The sequence below is a fragment of the Triticum aestivum genome, chromosome 4B, assembly GCF_018294505.1.
Source record: "Triticum aestivum cultivar Chinese Spring chromosome 4B, IWGSC CS RefSeq v2.1, whole genome shotgun sequence".
Lineage (NCBI taxonomy): Eukaryota > Viridiplantae > Streptophyta > Magnoliopsida > Poales > Poaceae > Triticum > Triticum aestivum.
Window position 1 is genome coordinate 581,325,379 of NC_057804.1, and position 20,594 is coordinate 581,345,972.

The window sequence follows — 20,594 nt, forward strand, 5'->3', positions numbered from 1 at the left end:
AATAACTATTCTGCACACCACTTCTGCACTGCACGCTGAACACAAGCTCACGTCATTCTTTGAACCAAGTGTGCTGCAGTACTCACACGAGTGAACTTCTCGTCGAAAAAAAATGCACGCGTTATTTTTTCGGTACTGTTTTCGCTCTAATTTTTTAACCGTTTATCAGAATGAGGCGTGTAATATACCATTTCAAAGCTATGGATTTGGCGCAACTTCAACATGTTGAACACTTTTCGAGATTCCACACGGTTTAAGAGCAGTTTTGAAAATGGTGCGGCCCATGACGAGTGGCAGCGAGCGTTTTTTCGTGTTTTTTCCTAAACCGCTCGTCGGAATGCAGCTAATGATACGCCATTGGATATCGTTGAGGCGCATATTTTTCATATATAAATTTTTCTCTAATTCCTTACGGTTTAAGAGCAGTTTCAAATTTACTAAATCAAGGAATTCTGTTTTTCAATTTTTTTCAAATTTTCGGTACTGTTTTTGCTCCAGTTTTTGAACCGCTTGTCGAAACGAGGCGTGCGATATGCCGTTGGAAATCTATGAACGAGGCGCAACTTTCATATGTTGAAATATTTTTGAAATTCCTTGCGTTTTTCAGTTAATTTTGAAAATCGTGCGGCGGACGACGAGTGGCAGCGGCCGTTTTTGGCGAAATTTTTGCAAACTGCTGGTCAGAATGATTCAAACGATACGGCGTTGGAAAGATATCGACGATACGCAACTCTTTCATGTCGAACACTCTCTCTAATTCTTTACGGTTTAAAAGGAATTTTGAATTTACCGAAATGCGGACACTCTGTTTTTCGCGACACCCGAATCAACGTGGGTACTTCATCCGACTGAAAACCGCACTGCATCAGATGGAAAAACCACACTGCATCAGACGGGTAAGAGAACTGCATGGTTTCTTTTTTGTGGGATGTAAATTTTTGATAAGACGAGGAAGAAAACCGCACTGCTTTTAGACTGAAAACCGCACTGTATCAGACGGTCAAGTGAACTTCATGATTACTTTTGTCGAACGTAAATTTTTTAAGACGAGTTTTTCTTATCTTTTCTTTCAATTTTTTTGTGAAGGAGAGTGGACCGCAGAGAGGAGGCAAGTGAACCGCGGCATATATCAAAGTGAACCTCATTACTATCTTCTTTGTTGCTCTAAATTTTCACACTTTCATGTTGGGCGCAAGTGAACGGCATCACTCTCAAAAGTGAACCACATCCGAGGACGAAACACACTGCAATTTGTTTGTTGTAGTCGACTGAAATTTGAGACACGCGAAACAAATTGCTCTTCATACAGTAGGGGTAATGAGCTGCTACACAAATGGAGTGAACTCAACGGCCAAGCGCACTGCAGTGGCCGATGAAGTTGACTGATTTAGAAACACACAAATACCTCCACACGAGCTGAATCTGACAGGAGGAGCTGCATCCGATGGCCAAGCGTACTACAGTTGCCGATGAAGTCGGCTGATCCCGAAACACCCAATGCCTCATGGGATAAGTGCACTGCACACCTCGTGGGATGAGTGTAGTGCACATCAGGAGGGAAAGTGAATGAATTACTAATGCTAGTGTACCGCGTTATAATATTACACGTCTAAATGGACTTCATCTAAAGAACTAAATGTTAAATTTATGTTTTCTTGTTTACAAATACTTCCAAGCTGAGCTGAATTTTTGCCAAGGATGATGAACTCCATAACATTTTTTCTCTAACCATCCTACAAACAAAACAAACTGAAGTGAACTTCTTTGTCAATCTCTAGGGGCTGCTGGAACGAAGACGAGTCAAGCCGAATGGTAGTTGATAGTCTAGGCTGCCTGACCCAAGCTAGCGAGCTGCCTTTTCCCAAACTTTTCACATTAGAACTTCATACACCTATGCATCACACTGCACAACCAAATTATACAGCAAATAAAACATCCATCCACCCGCCGATTGAACTGCATGCCCTACACACGATCATCAGTGGAAATCCGGCCACTGAAGTTTTGCAAAAAGTCAAAAACTAAAGTTCAGGAGAGGCCAAGCTAGAGCAGGAAGGGATCGATATGATTTTAAACCTAAAGTTGAAACAACTCAAGGATTAGTATCAGCATTTAAGAAGCCGTGGGAGCACCGGGGAAATAGCAGAAAAATCCTACAAACAAACCGAACGACACGCATGTCGCAGGGGACTGCACCGATGTGCGGGCACTGCATGCTCTAGCCGAACGGACTGCGGGGACGCCGACGGACTGCAAGGACGTCGGCGAACTGCACCAACGCGCCCGCCGTCCTGTACGCGCACATGACAAAAACTGCTTGGGAGTGCTTCACCTTGTGAATGGCAGAGGGGCCGGTGAAGGAGCTCCTCGCCGTCTTCTCCCCTGCGAATGGACGGTGTGGGGCAGGGTGAGCACCCAGGCGAACTTCACGGCGGCATGGATCCTAGTGGATCTGGTGGTTGTCGGGGTAGAGGACAGTGTCGCCCTCGGGAAGCCGGCGAAGTAGGGACTGGACGGTGGAGGCCACCTCCACCTGCACCGGGCGACGACGGGGAGCTGGTGGCACGCCGGAGTCCCAGATCCAGGTCGTGGTGGCCGGATCTGGTGGTTGATGCCGGGTTGTGGCCCGGTGGCGGCGGATCTCGCCATTACCAAGAGTGGCATGGGAGAAAGAGGGGGAGGGCGGGCAGCGTTGGTCGTTGGCCAGGGCGGGAGGTGGTCCGCGCTGGGTGGTGGCCGGGGCGGGGGCCGGGCGGCGCCGGGTGGTGGCCGGGTTGGGCGGCAGGTGGCGCCAGGTGGTGGTCGGGGCGGGGGGCGGGCCGCGCTAGTTGGTGGCCGGGGCGGGGGGCAGGCGTCGGAGTAGGTGGCGTCGGGGGTGGGTGGTGGTGGGTGGGAAAGAGTGGATGTGGTGGGCGGGGTGGGTGGGGGTGAGTTTTTGTTTTTTCTAAACATGGACATAGGCTGTTAGCAGAATAAGAAACTGATGTGCAAAATAAGACTCTTAAGGGTGTTATCATAATAGACCCACCATATATATATATAGGACAAATGTTTCCTACAAGCAGTGGTAGTTACCACCACGTGTATTTTGTTTGTTGTATGTAGTATCTGTCAAAATTGAGAGTATGTACGTGTAGTACGTAGTATATAATAATGATTAGGTAGTATATATACTAATTTTTAGGTAGTATATACCATGTTTTGAGTATGCTCTTTTTTACGTACAAATATGTAAGTATTTCACAAATATAACAAAAACTATGGGTTCATATGCAATTTTTTCATGTAACTTGCTTTGAAATATCTTAGATATAGTATATGAATATATTTAAAATGATAAAGTAGTATATATAGTACCACATGGTAGTATATGAGACATATGGGATAACTACCACCGGGTGGTAGGATGGATTTTCCCTATATATATATATATATATATATATATATATATATATATATATATATATATATATATATATAGGTAAAACTGTGTCTATCATAGCTTGCCACAGAACTAGTTAAGGCTTGCTAAACATTTAACAGTTTAAAAGTAAGTAAAAAGTATGAAATAAATATGGGAGCCTCACTCCAGTATAATAAGATGATCCAACGGTGTGATTGTGAAAATATGCATTTATGTGTACTCAGCGAAAAAACAAGCATTTCAGCTCACTGCAGGATCAATATATATTGAAACATTTGTTCTTTTTGTCCCGGACACATGCAGTCATATATATAAGAGTAGTGTCTTTTAATGAGAACTTTTTCAACGAAGCATCAGACTTGACACTTCGGTATTTTGAACCGTTTCGCTACCCCGCGTTCCGTGTTTCGAGGCCACGCCCCATTGGCACGTCCTGTCGAACAGAGATCATGCGCACTTAATACGGGATTGCACTTCAATGATATTTGGGTAATCCAACCGTTCATGGCGCACGCCTTCATTGGGAATAGGCAAGATTCAAGGCACGAGTGGGGGCGGTTGGTATTTTTTACCGTCTATAAGAGGGCAATAGATCCTCACTTTTTCTCCCCACGCCTTCACATCTCCTCAGCCTGGGTCCCCACATATTCCGGAGTTCAGATCCAGACCCCCCACTAGGCTCGCCTCCTGGAACGCGAAGGGCCTCGACTGGTGGTCCCATACAGAGGTGCAGGCGCTGCAAGCACGCATCACCAGATGGGGAAGAATGTTGGTTTAACCAACGTGGTTCAGATCATGCTCTTCCGCCGCATTCTCCCCTGCCAACGCCGAGCAGCCCCTATGTGGGAATTCAAGTCGAAGAAGCCGCGGACGCTACAGTGCTTCATCGACACCATGCACGAGGGAATGTGGAAGCTGCTTTCCAAGGCGTAGAAGAGTAGCTGGCCCCTGGAGACCGAAGACACCAGCCTCAACGCCGCTCACCCAGACTCTCCAGTAAGTATTCGATATATCCTAAGACATACCTACTTTACATATGCATATCCGATCTATGCCGAACTCATCAGCCCATCCTTTTATTACAGGGTTGGACCAAGAAGTCGGAGCGGATCAAGTGTCTGGCTCCACTGCCCAAAAATCCAGTCACCGCTCAGCTAGAGGAGATGTTGGTCCCAGCGCCTTATCAGCCACCGAAGAAGAAGGCAAAGAGGAAGAACAAGGGGCCCAAGAACGGGCCTCGCCGCAAAGGCTCTCTAGAAGCTATGTCCACAGAGACCGAGCCCGTCTCCTCCCATGAGGAAGATGAGGACGAAGAGGAGGATGGGAAAGAGGAAGAGGAGGTGGAGAGCGACCCCCCTCTCAAGAAGAGGAGGGGAAAGAGGACAGCCCCCGAGAACCTGGAGGGAGCGACACCGTAGAAGGGACGGGTGGTCCTCTCGGACAGTTTGGACTCAGGGTCCGAACACAACCCCAGGAGGGTTCGAAGGGAGAAACCCACGGCTGAGACGCAAGTATCAAACTAATCCGCCCCATTATCGCCTTAATCTGCCTCTGCCATGCTGAATTCTTTTAAGCTTTTTTCAGCCCTCCACGCGCGACCCCAATCCCCTCTTCTTCGGAAGGGAAATCTCTAGCCCCGGAAGAGCGGAGAGTGATGGCCCATCTCGCGCCACTTCTCCCCCTGCCATGGGGGACACCGAGGTGTCATCTCAAAGGCCATCTCCTGGCCGGGGAGGGGCGGACGAGACCGTCCAGAAGGCGTCCGAGGTCAACTCTTCGGGCGCCACAGAGCAGGGCATGGTGGCCCCCATCATCACCGAGGGTAAGGGGCTTCAACAGCCCGAACCCTCACCGATCACCGTCCCGGAGACCAGTACAGTTCTGGGTTCGGTCCAACACCCCCCTTCAAAAGAGGGGGGGGGAGTAGGAGCTCCGTCGGCGGCCTCTGCTACTCCGGAGGTTGCTGGCGCTATGCGGGAGGCACTTCAACGTGCTTCCCTCGTTGAAGAACACTGCACCATTATGGGTGTGGTTATGGAGAAGGTTCAGTCCGTGAATAGCGGGCCGACAGAAGCTTTCCAAAGCCTACTGACAGGCTTCGAGGTAAGCAACGTGATATCCTTCACAAGTACTTTATATATGTGAGGCGAAAGCCCATGTGTAGACAGTAGCCCCTGAGACTCTGTCCGGATTAGAATAATCCGAACAGAGGATCATAAACAAGTAAGTATATGATGCGCCGTATATGTTAATTGACAGGCTTCTAAGCTGGCGGCTACTGCCCAAGCCACAGAAATTGCCGAGCTCAATCAGAAGCTCCGGCTATCTGATGAGGAACTCAACCGCACCGACAAACGGTTTAACGAAACCCAAGGTATGCGGTAGTCGAGAAGATCCGAATATTTTGTCTTCGAGTTAAGTCGATTCTTAAAATGATCGAACATATTATGAATATATTTGAAGTTGGCGCGGCCGAGGTCGAATCCCTCAAGAGCGCCCTTGCCGAAGCCAAGAAGGAGGCAGAAGCGAGCAAGGTGGCCATGGACAAAGCGGCCAAAGAGTTAGAAGAAGAGCAAACCACCCGCCGAAAACACGAGGCGCGGGTGGGGGAAGCCGAGCAGGAGCTCAAGGATGCCATCGCAAGGTGCGAGTCCTTAGAGCAGAAGAGTTCAGAGCAGGTCTCTGAGCTCACAAAAGCTCTCGAGAGCCTGCATGAGGCCCGGGTTGATGCCCAGGGCGCTAGCCAAGAGATCTAAGAGGCGAAGAAAATTGCGGCTGGTAAGGCCTTTCTCATGCAGAGTAGATATACAAGTAAGAGATATATTTTACTGAGAGTCTTGAGTTCTCCAGGCGCCTTTGCTGACCTGCCGAAGAGTATTGCGAATGCCGCCACATTCTTCCGAGTCGAAGAGGGGAGCTCAACAAAGAAGTTGTTTTGGTCGCAATACCTTGCACCAAAACTTCTAGTGCCCCTAAGCGACCAGCTGAAGCAGTTGTCCAAGCTGCATAGGGTGCCCGGACTGGCCATGAAGGATGTTATAATCCGCTTTTGGCCGGCCAAAGCCATCCCCAATAGTCACTTCGGACTCGTGAAGAGGCTGGTGGAGGCGCTTCCTCGGATTGATGCCCTTAAGCGGTCGTCCTACATTGAGGGTGCCCGGATGGCTTTCGCCCGCGTCAAGATGGAATGGGCAAAGATGAAGGCCACCTAAGTTGCCACCACAGGTCCATCTGAAGGGAAAGAGAACTGGCAGCCGAAAAAGTACTTTGACGAGGTCCTTGAGGGAGCTCGCATCGTAGAAGGCCAGTGTTTGAAGGACGTCATCTTTGAGTAGTTGAGTCCGGTTTGTATGAATCATGGAATGAACTCATTGTATATGATAGTTATGATTATGCTTTTTTATTAGTTTATCCTCCTATTTTTGCATTTTATATATCTAAAAGATTACCTGTTGTCGGCTTCAGCCCCCACGTAAATATTATGGGGGTCTTCGGGAACGCATGACCGCACTTTATCCAATGTCTTGTTCCAATATAGGAGGCGTCTTGCAAGGTGAACTAGGCAATCATACTATGCGGTCGTTAGTACTTTCACTTAGCCATAAGAGTCCATTGGTGGGGCTAAGTACTAGCCCCTCGTTGCATGATCGGCAGCCTGGAGTATGGCGCCTTTGCAACGTGGCTGGTCAAAAACCCAGCCCCTCATATAACACGGCATAAATCGCGAACGATTTGTAGTATAACACTAAGTCACTGGATCGCTGACCCGCTCTCGCCTATCCTGTTAGTCAGTTTTCGGCTTTCTCTACTGAGGTACTTAACCGAATAAGCCGGAAGTACAATCGCAGTAGTTCTCCCTTTACTACCTTAGTCGAACTTGTGGAACATAAGGTGGTAAGCACAGGAGCTCCGGGCAACCCAACTATTGACTAAAGACATGATTCGGAGCTGATGCATATAGTGCAATATCCAGGACGCCGAAGAGTTCCCTATGGGTGTTCGGACTTAAGAAGTTGGCGGGGCCGAATACAGCCCCTTGTGTGAAGGCCGTGCCGAAGCCCGTATGTCGGTCGAACACAAGGTGGGAACACAGATGGTAAAATAATATGATCAGACCAAGAAGGTGATAGTCATATGCGTCTTTTATATCCTTGTTGACACATCGAGGTGTGGTTCGACAGACAATGCCATTTAATATAAAGTTCAAGTTACATGCCTGAAGAAAAAGAAAAGTTGTACATAAGGGAAAGTTTAACACAAGGCCTAAAAAATTATAGTTCGGAAAAACAACTCATAAGGTGCCCTGCCGCACGTCTGCGCCTTTTCTCCTTAGTGGTGAGTCCTTTGAGAGGAGTATTTGATGGATGGAGCGCACCAGCCTTAAAAGGATCTCCTGCAACGACCATCTCACAAGTAGGGCTCTTGATGAACCTGCATTAAAAAGGTATGTGCGATCCAACTATGGTCAAGCCATGCCATGGACTCTTTCTGCAGTGTGCCTCCGGCACCACCCAAGGTATTTTGAGTGTGTAGTTATGTACGCGCGGTACATAAGCAACAACCTGTTGGGGCGATCAGCGGAGGCCGAACTACTAATAGGTCAGGATATGTTGGTTTGTCACTTTTAAGCGTCGACCGGACTAGTTTGGATACGTTGTTGGCCTTACTGGCCAGCGAAATGTTCGGCTTGGTCAGGCTGCCATATACTTTAGCTGCAATGGCTGCGGTGTGCTCCTCAGTACAGAGGGAGCGCTCTGTGTTACCATTGATTATTATAACGCCATAAGGTCCGGACATTTTAAGCTTTAAGTAAGCATAGTGCGGGACTACGTTAAAGTGGGCGAAAGTAGTTCGTCCAAGCAGTGCGTGATAGCCACTACAGAAGGGGACGATGTCGAATATCAACTCCTCACTGTGGAAGTTGTCTGGGGAGCCGAATACTACTTCCATTGTAATTGAGCCCATACAACGGGCCTCCACTCATGGTATCACACCTTTAAAGGTAGTGTTACTGGGCTTGATTCGTGATGGGTCGATCCCCATCTTTCGGACAGTGTCTTGGTAAATCAAGTTGAGACTGCTTCCTCCGTCCATAAGGACTCTAGTGAGGATGTATCCGTCAATAATTGGGTCGAGAACCAGGGCGGCAGAGCCCCCGTGGAGGATACTGGTTGGGTGGTCTCTGCGATCAAAGGTGATCGGACATGCGAACCATGGGTTAAACTTGGGAGCGACAGGCTCTACGGCATAGACGTCCCACAATGCGTGTTTGCGCTCCCTTTTGGGGATATGGGTGACATATATCATGTTCACTGTCTTCACCTCGGGGGAAATTGTTTTTGACCCCCGGTGTTCGGCTGATGTGGCTCATCATCGTCTTTGCTTGGGGGCCCTTTTCCCTTGTGTTTGGTATTGACTTTATCGACCTGTTTGAAGAACCAACAATCCCTGTGGGTGTGCCATGAATCTGATAGGGCCTCTCAAGGATTTTATCTAAGCTGGATGGCCTGTCTCTATTGCCTTTAAAAGGTTTCTGCCACTGACCGGACTTAGACCGCTGAAACCGGCGTTAGCTGCCATATTGTCTGCGTCATCGTTTTTGTTGTTGCGACGTTTGTTTTTATTGCGGCGCGGTTTACCGTTGCCATCACGCACTTTGCAGGTTCCGGGATCACCCGAGCTATTGCTCCTACGACCTAACCAGCTGTCTTCGCCCGCACAGAAGCGGGTCATGATCGTCGTTAAGGCTGCCATGGTCTTCGGCTTTTCCTGCCCAAGATGTCGGTCGAGCCATTCGTCTCGGCCGCTATGTTTAAAGGCCGCTAAGGCTTCGGCATCCAGACAGTCTATGATCTGGTTCTTTTTAGTTAAGAACCGATTCCAAAGCTTGCGAGCTGATTCGCCTGGCTACTGAATTATGTGACTCAAGTCATCAGCATCCAGTGGCCGGACATAAGTGCCCTAAAAGTTGGCTCGAAAGGCATCTTCCAAATCTTCCTAGGTTCCAATAGAGATTTCTGGGAGCCTGTTTAGCCAGTGTCGTCTTGGTCCTTTCAGCTTTAGAGGAAGATATTTGATGGCATGGAGATCATCTCCTCGAGCCATATGAATGTGGAGAAGGAAGTCTTCAATCCAGATGGACGGATCTGTCATTCCGTCGTATAGTTCGATGTTTACGGGTTTAAACCCTTTTGGAAACTGGTGTTCCATGACCTCATATGTGAAGCATAGGGGGTGTGCGGCGCCTCCATATCACGCAATGTCATGGAAAAGATCAGCTAACATTTGAGTTCGGTTCTGATCCCGAACATAGTAATGGTCATCACGCCGGGCTTCATAGCCATTATCTCGCGCCGGGGCACAGACCGTTGATCCGTAGATTGATCAAGTCTGACCGGCTTTATTGGCTAGGTCATGCTCCAAGCCGTATGTATATTCGGCGGCCACTGTCTCCCTGCCACTTCGTTGAGGAGGTGCAGGCTGGTGTTCGGCTTGATAAGCCATTTTGTCCCGTCCACATGGTGGTCGGTCTGGTTGGTCTACCTGATTATATTTCGGCGGGATTGGCTCAAGGGCTACTTCGTCGAATTGAGGCAGCAGCTTGCGCTTAGGGTAACTTTTAACAGGTCGCTCCTGGCCGTATTCCTCGGTGGAGAGGACTTTAGTCCACCTTTCATTAAGTGTGTCTTGTTCGGCTTTGAGCTGATGCTACTTCTTCTTTAGGCTCCGGGCTATAGCAATAAGCTGTTTCTTGAAGCGTTCTTGGTCGAGGGGTTCCTCCGGGAAAATCAAATCCTCATCATCGAGGCTAACCTCCTCTTCGGATTCTGACATATAGTTTTTGTCCTCCGTATCTTCATTGTCCGCGTGCCCGGGGCTGTCTTCACCCTCTTCCCTTTCATCCTGTTCGAACATGGGCTCAACGGGGTATTTGGGATCTTTGCAATCGTCCGGAGTCTCGTTATATCCGGTGCTGGTGTTGTTATCCTTTGCCTGATGCGATTGTGAGCGGCGCCACTGACGCTGGTGCTTTGGTGGTTTATCGACGGGTTTGCCCTCGTCGGGGCTGGGGTTATCCTCGTCGTTCTTTGGAGTGTCCACCATGTACACATCGTAGGTTGAGGTGGCCGTCCAACGCCCTGTAACGGGTGGGACTTTGCTTGGTTCGGCATCGGCATCGTCGTTCATACAGTCGATGTCTTCAGACACATAGTCCAAGATGTCGGTTAAGACCTTAACAGTGTCTATTAAGTGGGTGGTGGGTGGGGCACAAAATTCCCCACTCTCAGCCCCCAGTCTGAGCTGGGTACAGTTCGGAGGTGAGGCCTCCGTGATGGCGAGAGACTGCATCAAACCCACTTCTTCATTCAAGAGCGGAAGTATGTTCGGAAACTGCGGATCTGTGGGGCTGAGGTCAGCATAGGGCGCCTGATCGGACCCACTGAGTGCAGACCGCGGCAGTTCGGGATGGCTGCGCAGATCTGAGTTTCAGATTGCACCTGGGTCTTTGCTTGGAAGTTCCACAAGGGGAAGGAGTCTGGCGGGGCTCATGCACCCATCTTCGGATGGCAGGATCTGCCCCGGATCTAAGGCTGGGGCGAGTGTGGATGTCGACCCTTGATCGGGATCTTTCACTAGATCTGAAGAGTCTTCTCGGCGGGGACACAAAGTGGCGGCCAAAGCCGCGAACCCCTCGAAGACCAGGTCTCCTCGGATGTCAGCAACGTAGTTCAGGTTTCCAAACCTAATCTGGTGGCCGGGGGCGTAATTATCGACCTGCTCCAGGGGACCGATCGAGTTGGCTCGAAGCACGAAGCCCCGAACACAAAAACTTGCCCAGGAAGAAAAATTTCCTTCGATGAAGCATCATTGTTGATGAAGAGATGAGTCGTCGGTCCTTCTATCGATGACGCAGCGGAGCTCTCAATGAAAGCACCAATGTCGGTGTCAAAACCGGCGAATCTCGGGCAGGGGGGCCCAAGCTGCTCGTCTAAGAACCAATGGTAACTATGGAGAAGGGACGCAACGGTTACCCAGGTTCAGGCCCTCTTAATGGAGGTAAAACCCTACTCCTGCTTGATTATATTCGAGGGTATGAAGGTTAAAAGAGTTGATCTACCTCGAGATCGATTCGGCTGACCCTAGAGTAGCTAGCCTAAGAATGGTGTGATGATCCTGCCTCCGATCTACCCTCAGGCTTATATAGACACCGGAGGGGCCTAGGGTTGTACAAAGTTGGTCTTACAGAAAGAAATAACATATCCGGACAACTATGCTTTCCATACACGCATACGGGAGTCCCCACCGGACACGAGAAATAATCTTCTGTCTTATATCTTGATGGCCCATCAGTCCGGCCCATGTCAATAGACCGGACGCCTGAGGACCCCTAATCCAAGACTCCAAAAGCAACCCTTTGACTAAAAGTCACAGGAGGAAAGCAGCTCCTACCCCTCATTTGGATCCCTAACCCCCTACACATCTGGATCACATGCGTCTTTTGGTCGTCTGGGTTAGCATTCTTCACCGTCTGAGAACGACAAGTAAATATGTGCTTGAAAAGACCCCAGTGCGGCTGGCATCCGAGGAAGTTTTCGCACATAGAAATTAATGAGGCAAGGTACAAGATTGTGTTGGGGGAGTGGTGAATCTGGGCTCTGAAGAAGTTCAAGAATCATCAAAAAAATGGGTGCGGAGGCAAAGAAAAACCTCACTCGACATGAGTGGTGAGGAGAAAACACTCACCATCGCGCGACTGAGGCTCAGATTCATCCCCCGGCAGCCTCCAGGACCCATGGCAATCAAGCCATCATGGGCGAGATTGTCCAAGTCCTCCTTCACGACCGTGGAACGAATCTAGTCCCCCTAGATCCAACCAGGCGGCAGACCGGACCGCGACGTCGAGCCCCTCATTGTCTTCTTGCCCTTTGCCGCCGCCGACGCCTTCTTCATGTGCTCCAGGGCCGTGGTCTTCCCCTTCACCATTATGGTGGAGCTAGGGAGGGCCGATCGGAGGCATGGAGGGTGGAGAGAGGTGAGGCGGAGAAGAAGAGAGAAAGGGGATCCAATGGAAGACACAGTACCTCGCATCGGCTTTGACGCCTTTTATGAGACTGGTTCTGAGTGGCTGACTAGTGGTCCCAAGCAATCAAATCACACCCATCGCAGGCGCTGGCTCGATACATGGCGAAAAAGGCAGCACAAAAATCAAGGAGTCGCTATCCAATTCGTTCTGATTACTGCGCCGCACCCTGTCCGGCGCGCTTCTCCGAAATTTTGAATCCCGCAAAATCCGGAAACCGTAGGGCAGTCAATCGCGTCAAAGATTTCACATTCTGATGCACTCGAAGACTTATCACATTAATTCACTCGATGACTTCAAGCTACCAGAATCGATCGAGGCGACTGAAGTAGGTTTAAAAATACGAGTGTGCTTTCCAGACTTCTATGAAATTCCTCCGGAGCGTTGAATCGAGTCGGAACCAAGTTCAACCCTTATTCACTCGGGCCTCAATACATTCGGGGGCTAATGACGAGGACATGTACCTGGGGTAGGGTCTTAGGCCTGGCCTAGACACCCTACCCAAGGACTCTGCCCTATAATCAAAGGCACTCCTTGTAACATCCACGCATAATCTAGTCGACAAAGCCTCAAGGCACCGAGACGTAGGGCTATTACCTCCTCCGAGACGGGCCTGAACTCGTAAACTTGCGTGTACAAGCTCACCGTAGCTAGGACCATGCCTCCTCCTACGTACCCCCTATTCTTACAGTCAGACTTACTCCCACGACAGTTCCTCCTTTGTTGAAGCCATCAATCTTGGAACCTACTGAGTGCGTCGGAAGGTCGATGTTTATCTGGAAGATGTCAAAGCATCGATGCCAAAGCTCCCTAGCATGGATGCACTGAATGAGTATGTGGTCGATGTTATCCTCCTCTTGTAGACATGTGAAGCAAGGGTAAGGCTGGTCTTGTAATCCATGTCGCACTCGCCTGTCCGAAGTCCATAAGCTATACTGCACCGCCAGCCATGCAAAAATTTTGCACCGCAGCGATGTCCAACTCCTCCATATGCATGGCGTCATGGGAGATCTTATGGGGCCCAAGCACAACCTTTGATACACCAACTTGGCTATGTAGGCCTCGGTCGCGTCAATTGGCCAAACAAACTGGTCTACCTGCTCCTCATTGCGCGGTACTGTGGTGATCGCAAGACAAAGATTGGCAATCTGAATGTGCGCCATGAAGGAAATGTCGCCCTGCACATCAGAGGCCCACACATTGTCAATCAAGGCCTGCTGGACCATTCTGGTATTACGGGCCCGAGTGCTAACTAGCTCCATAATAGTAGGGGCAATTTCGGCCATCATAAAGCTGTGGATCCATCTATCTCTCCAGAAGAGAACTTTTGCGCCATTGCCGAGCGAGATCTTAACCATAGAGTTGAACACCAGTTTAGCCTCATCGTCTTCCACCATCAGGATACCCTGCCACGGCCTGCTTGGATCCGCTCGACGCAGCAACTCCCACCTGACTCTAAGTGTGATCGCCGGTAACCTGAGGTCCTTGACCGCCAAATCACCGAAGCGAGTTGGCCTGCACACCGTATCCCAAGCAACCAAACATTGGCCGTCGTTCGCCTTCTCCTTCCCAGCTCCAGAAAAGGCACGCATCCATTTTCTATATCCTCAAAAACCCAGTTTGGCTCATCGAGAACCAAGAGCCGGTGGATCAGCCTTGCCGAAATCACGTACTTGACCAGTACCAAGCGTCCTGGCCTCTGAATAAAACCTCGTTGCCAGGCCGGGATGAATTTACTAGCCTGACCTACCGACGGCTGCTAGTCCCCTCGGGTGAGGGCTTTGATCGCGAGAGGGATTCCTAGATATCGTCACGGGAAAGCACCCATCTGACACTGTAGGATATTGACAACCCGTTGTCTCTCCTCATTGGTACCTCTAATCAAGATCGCTCCAGATTTGGCATAGTTTATCCTTAGGCCAGAAGCGACGCCAAAAGCATCCAATAAAGCTCGAACGCAATGCAGGTCTTGCATGGATGGCTTGACGAAAATTACAACATCGTTCGCATATATTGACAATCTTTGAAGAGGCGAAATTCCTCCGAACGAACTGAGCGTGCCCTCCGCAGATGCCTTGCAGACAAGAACTATAAGCGCATCCATTGCTATCACGAATAGGTGGGGCAAAATCGGATCCCCTTGCCTCAACCCTTGAGCATGGGCGATGGATCGTCCCGGAACACCGTTGACTATGATTTTCGTGCTAGTCGTGCTCAGCAAGGCGACCACCCATTAAATCCATCTGTCTCCGAATCCTCTAGCTCTCAAAACCTCCAATGAGAACACCCATGAGAGGGAGTCGAACGCCTTGCAGATATCCAACTTAAGGAAGAGTCCAGGGGTCTTGGTTGTATGAATCTTGGGGGCCACTTGGTGGACTAGGAGAGAGTTGTCATGTATACTTCTGCCTCTGATAAATGCTGATTGATTAGTGCTAACGATCTCGTGCATCCTCTTGTGTGCCCGAGTACCGTGCATCTTAGTGAATAGCTTGGAAAAGCTATGAGGGAGGCTAATTGGCCTGTAATCGCCGACCTCAATGGTGTCAGCCTTCTTAGGGATCAGCACCAAGTGAGCTTTGTTCAACATGCCGAATCCCCTATAATCACCCACGAAGAGTTTCAACAGCGCAGCCATCATATGCTTCTTGATCACCGGCCACGCTCTCTGATAAAAGATACCAATGAAGTCGTCGGGGCCGGGCGCACGATCTGGAAGAATTTCCTTGATAACATCCCATACCTCCTCTTCAGTAAAGATGGTTTCAAGCTCGGATAGCTCAAGCTGCGGCAAGTCCAAGTATTGGAGATCGAGTGAATGGTCTCTTTCCTGCGCCTTACCTAACAGATTATCATAGACCTCCGCAAAGACCTCCTCCATCCATTGATTCGTGACAATCTCTGATCCATGCCTAATTTTAGGGATGAAGTTCTTTGATATTCTTCCATTGGACACCGCCTGGAAGAGTTTCGTATTCGCATCTCCCTCTTTCAACCATCTGATATGGGATCGTTGCCATTTGATGGTCCGCTCTAAGGACGCCAGCCCAAGGAGGGCGAGTTTTAAAGATCTCCGCAACCATGATTCCATGTCAGTCAAGACCCTCACTTCATGCATTTGGTCAAATCTGAAAATCAGCTAGTTGGCCACCGCCATGAGGATCTTAATGTTGTCTGTTTTACGTTGCCCCCATGCATGTAGGTATGTCGCCACATTTCTGAACAGGGCATCTGTTTTTTTGAAGGGGTCCACGATGGACTCATCACACACCCACGCGTCCCGGATCGCTTCGTCAAAACCATCAAGTTTAGTCCAGTACACCTCAAAGCGGAACCGCTTCTTCTGATAGAAGTGAGCATTAGTCGAAAGGTGCATAGGCGCGTGGTCTGAAACTCCCGAGGAAAGCGCCTGCAGCAAGTTCTCCGGGTGTGCCAGCTCCCAGTCTACTGAAACTAACACCCTGCCGACTTTGGTAAGCGTTGGAGCGTCCCTCTCACTAGACCAGGTGAACGTTCGTCCATGCATGTATAGCTCCTTGAGTTCGTGGTCGTCAACGAAGCCTCTGAACTTGGCCATCATTGTCCTGTTGATGTTAGTGTTGTTCTTCTCTGTCGCGCGAAGGATCAGGTTGAAATCCCCTAAAATCATCCATGGCCCCAGGCAGCTAGCACGTCTAGCGTAAAGGTCATGGAGAACCCCTTGCGGAGCATACACTGGGAAATCCACCACTCTGTCCCGTCTTTGTTGTGAACGCATCCTGTTGGGAAATTTGTGTCTAATTGAATCTGATCCAAGGTGAGCACAGTGGTGTCCCAAACAAGAAGCACACCACCATGGGTCTCCACAGCTGGTAAGTAAGTAAATCTGTCCATGGACGGGCCAAGGCATTGCATAACCACGAAAGGGTCAAATACATCCAGTTTGATCTCCTGGCGACACACTAAGTTGACCGTAACCGAGGCCACAAACTCCCTAACCGCCTTTGTTAAGCCCAAAGCAGCATGGAGGGGTGCATGCATGAACGACCGAAGCGTGTAGAGAGAGTTGCGCACTACTACCATGCATGTCAGCGGTCGTAAGCTCAAAAAGGACGCCCGACCCTGTGTCAAAAGGCTGCTCCACACTTGCACGCGGTACAGCCACCCTGCATGGCTGGCCCTTTGTGTTAGATGTGTACCGCTCCGTGCGAGCCCATAGAGCACAGGTGGCCCCTGTATTTGGTTGTATGTCGCGATGTATGCATCAGTTGCGGCTTTTTCGCTTCTTCTGTGCGTCCATCACCTCGGCGCAGCGGGCGGCTGGATATCTGCGTTCAGCTGGCGCAGCATGCAGGACGTCCGCTCTCGAACCTTGTATATATCTTATCAAGTTGACATCATGTATAGTACTCCCTTCATTCCAAAATAGATGACCCAACTTTGTACCAAAGTTAGTATAAAGTTGGGTCATCTATTTTGAAACAGAGGGAGTAGTTGTTAGTTGTTATCTTTGTTATGTGGATGTCGGTTTTCTCTTTTTTGTGAGCCATCCTTGTTTGAACACACCTAGCTAACAATGGTGATGTTTTATGTACTACTCAGCAATAACAATTGAAAGAATGCACTATCATTCTGTTTTTCCTTGATTTCTTCATAAATTGATTTTTTTCTTAACGACAACAAAGATCTCGTTGTTTGCTCAAAAGAAAGGTGAATACACGTCGTAAAATTGGCAATTAAGCTACTCCCTTCTTGCCAAAATATAATGCATATAATATTTTCTAACAGTCAAACTTTGTAATGAACTGAGCCTTAGTGCCACTAGTAGAAAAAACCCCATTCGACCCAGTTCGTGAGGGCCATTTGTCCCGGTTCACGAACCGGGACTAAAGTGTCGTTACTAAAGCCCTGTCCCTTTAGTCCCGATTCACCCAGGAACCGGGACAGATGGGGGCTCCACGTGGCTGCTACCGCTTGCCCGGGCAGGGGGGCCTTTTGTCCCGGTTGGTGCCACCAACCGAGACCAAAAGGCTTCCATGCGTCAGCATTTCAGGTGCTGGGTTTTTTGTTTTTTTAAAAGAGGGGGGGTTGGGGATTTTATAGGGTTAATTTAGGGGTTTCATATATTGTGTTAGCTAGCTCATAGAGAAAAGTGTCCTCTCTTATCTCCATGCTTGGTCGGCGCTACGTATAGAGAGGACTCGACACGCTAGCTAACTAGTAAGCAAATGAAGGAAACTATTAAGTACAGAAGATCGTCATGAACATATATAGAAGTGATCGACCTCTCCTTCTCCGAGAGATTGGTCGAACAACAAGTTTTCGTATATCTATCCGATGCTACTGGCTACATATATATATATACAATGTGTAAGATCTCCTACAATACCCTAACATATGAGCTCAACTTCCACATGCATGGTGGTATTCTCCGGCTTTATTGATGACGTGGTCAAGAAAGAATCCAACCAATTCCTCTTGAATTTCTCACATGCGATCTTGTGGTAGGAGTTCATTCCGCATCTCCCACATCTAATTTGAATAAGGGGGTCAATACATATATATGAATGAAACTCAACAGAAATGATGGTAATAAAATAAACTTGTGAATATTTTTGCTTATGCATTTCATATTGTCTTTTAGAGTAGCCCCGCCTATTCTTGGCCGTCGCGTTGTAGATGAACTCGCAGACGTAGTATCCACATTAATTATTCCCAGCTTCCTGCCACAAGCACTTTACGAGAAATAGAGGTCAATCAAACTGATATTGAAGCATTATAAATGGGCATTGATGAAAGTAGCTAGAATCAACAGGAGATGCACGGAACTAGCTAGCTAGTAGTACTTACTTTCGGGTATTTCCATCGCAGTTCCCACGGCAGTCCTGAAACTTGTGCCGTGAATACTTTCCAAACCCTGCAAGACAAAGAAAACTATTACTTGATATCATGAAATGAACAAAGTTGCCGATATGGTGCGATAATGATCGATTCAACTTACTTCTCGAGCATTTTAGACATTTTTGCATAGTCCTCGGGATGTTTTCGTCTCAAGTCTAAGACGTTTACTAGTCCCTGCTCAAGCTTAATCTCTAGGATAATATAGTGGAACCTGTGCACGCGTGCATAACTCATCAATTACATAACCTCGAGTAATAATTAAGGGAAACCAAATATGCACAAGACAGTAAAACTCACTTGAAGTTGTAAGGAAAGAGTATTGTATCTTTGTTTTGATGTATTACCAACGATCGTAGAAAGTTGTCCTGGGTTTCTTTGGCATGAAATGTAACCGCAAATTCATCTATGAGATTTGTGTTAATGAACCCAATATCATACATTTCAGCTTTTCTGCATTCCACAATCTTCAATCTGCATAATATAGTGAGGATAATTATATATACATGCAATGAAAGAGCTGAGCTATATATAGAGACTTAATGACAGAAGTAGTACTTACAGACAGTAGCAAGTGACCGTTAATTTATCGAGGGCGTTTTGATTGAAAAACTGGAAGAACTCCTCAAATGGAACAGACAACTGCTCAATTCCAACGAGGTCATGATGATCCTCTTTAACTTTCACCGTCGAAGTATCGATTTTTTTCTCCCCTACAAACTTTCTGCAGGTTTCCATGTACCAATCATGGAATCTTCGCATCATCGTTGTTAGAGTAGTAACATCTTTGACGAGAGGCTTCCCGTACTCGTATTTGAATTCGTCCACCTCCATTGTATCAAAATGTGCATCGTCGGGCACGTAAACTACAGGACTAGTACCGGGCAAGATCCCTGGATGATTAGCAACAATATCGCTAGACACCTTGAGCGGGGGGCACGATTGGTTCTCTTGTTCGTCAAGCTGGGGAATTTTTTCCCACTTCTTCGTTCTTGTAATATTTTGTCACTGCAAGTACTTCCCGACCACTTTGCTTCCTTATATGTCTTTTCAGTAATGCGCTCATAGTTGGTTTGCGGCGGAGACGGTGGTTGTCACTGCAGGGCATCCAAAGTGTGATTCGCTTTCACCGGATCTATCTTCTCCTTCGGAGGTGGATGTATCTTAGCTCTTTGGGTTTCTAAGTAGTCCTTCACTTGGGCTTGACAGATCTCCTCGTTTTCCTGTTCGATCATCCCGTATGGTAACTTCTCTGGAGTCTTGAGAGATGGATCGAATCTGTATTACCTCCCACCTCTGACTGTACTGCTAGACGTCGGAGTAGGCCGAGCGGCTGCGCCTGTCTTGTTTCGTTGCTTACAAGGCGGAGGAGAAGGACTACGACGCGTCGGAGCAGCCGGAGCGGCGGCGGGTCTCTTCCGCCCTTGCTGACGAGGCGGGGAAGGAGGAGGCTGGCTGGTCGGGCGCGCCGGCGCAGGCAGAGAAGGAGGCGGAGTGCCACCACGCGCCGGGGAAGGAGGCGGAGTGCCCTGATCACTCGCTGGAGGAGCAGGCAAAGGAGGAGGCGGAATGCCCTGACTCGCCGGAGGAGGAGGGGGAGGCGGAGGCGTCCAGTTCGGAAGGTTGATGAGCTCCCTCCGCAATAGGCATGGAGTCTTCAGAGCAGAACCAAGCCTAGTCTTCCCTTCACCCGTAGGGTGGTCAAGCACGAGCTCCTCAAATCCCTCTTTTTTTGTCCACCATCCCCCTAGCATATCCTTCTGGAATTGGACGGCGGTGAAAAGTTGCACTAGGTTCAATAGGTCGAACAGAGCCGACAGCCGCCTTGACTTTGTAGTTCTGCCATTACGTCATAAGGTGGCAATGTTGAGACTCCATGATAGCATCCATGAGGTAGCTAGAAGGAGCCGTGAAGACAGGCTCCAGCTGAAGCAACTCGGTGGAAGCCACGCTGCTTCTCCACTGAGATGGCGGGGTAGCATCAGGGGTAGCTTTAGCAGGTCGCTTGCTTCGAACTGCTTCTCATTCCTCTAGCTTTCGTACCCTTGCGTGCAGCTCCTGCGGTTCGCTCTGCTCCACTTTCCTCCTCCTCTCTTGGGTTTTGTAACCGTCTGCATCCGGAAACCCAACCTTCCACAGAACGGAGCCTGGCGTGCCTTATGTCCATCCAGGGTGCTAAGGATTCCCGAGGGCCATTGTGAGCTCGTCCTT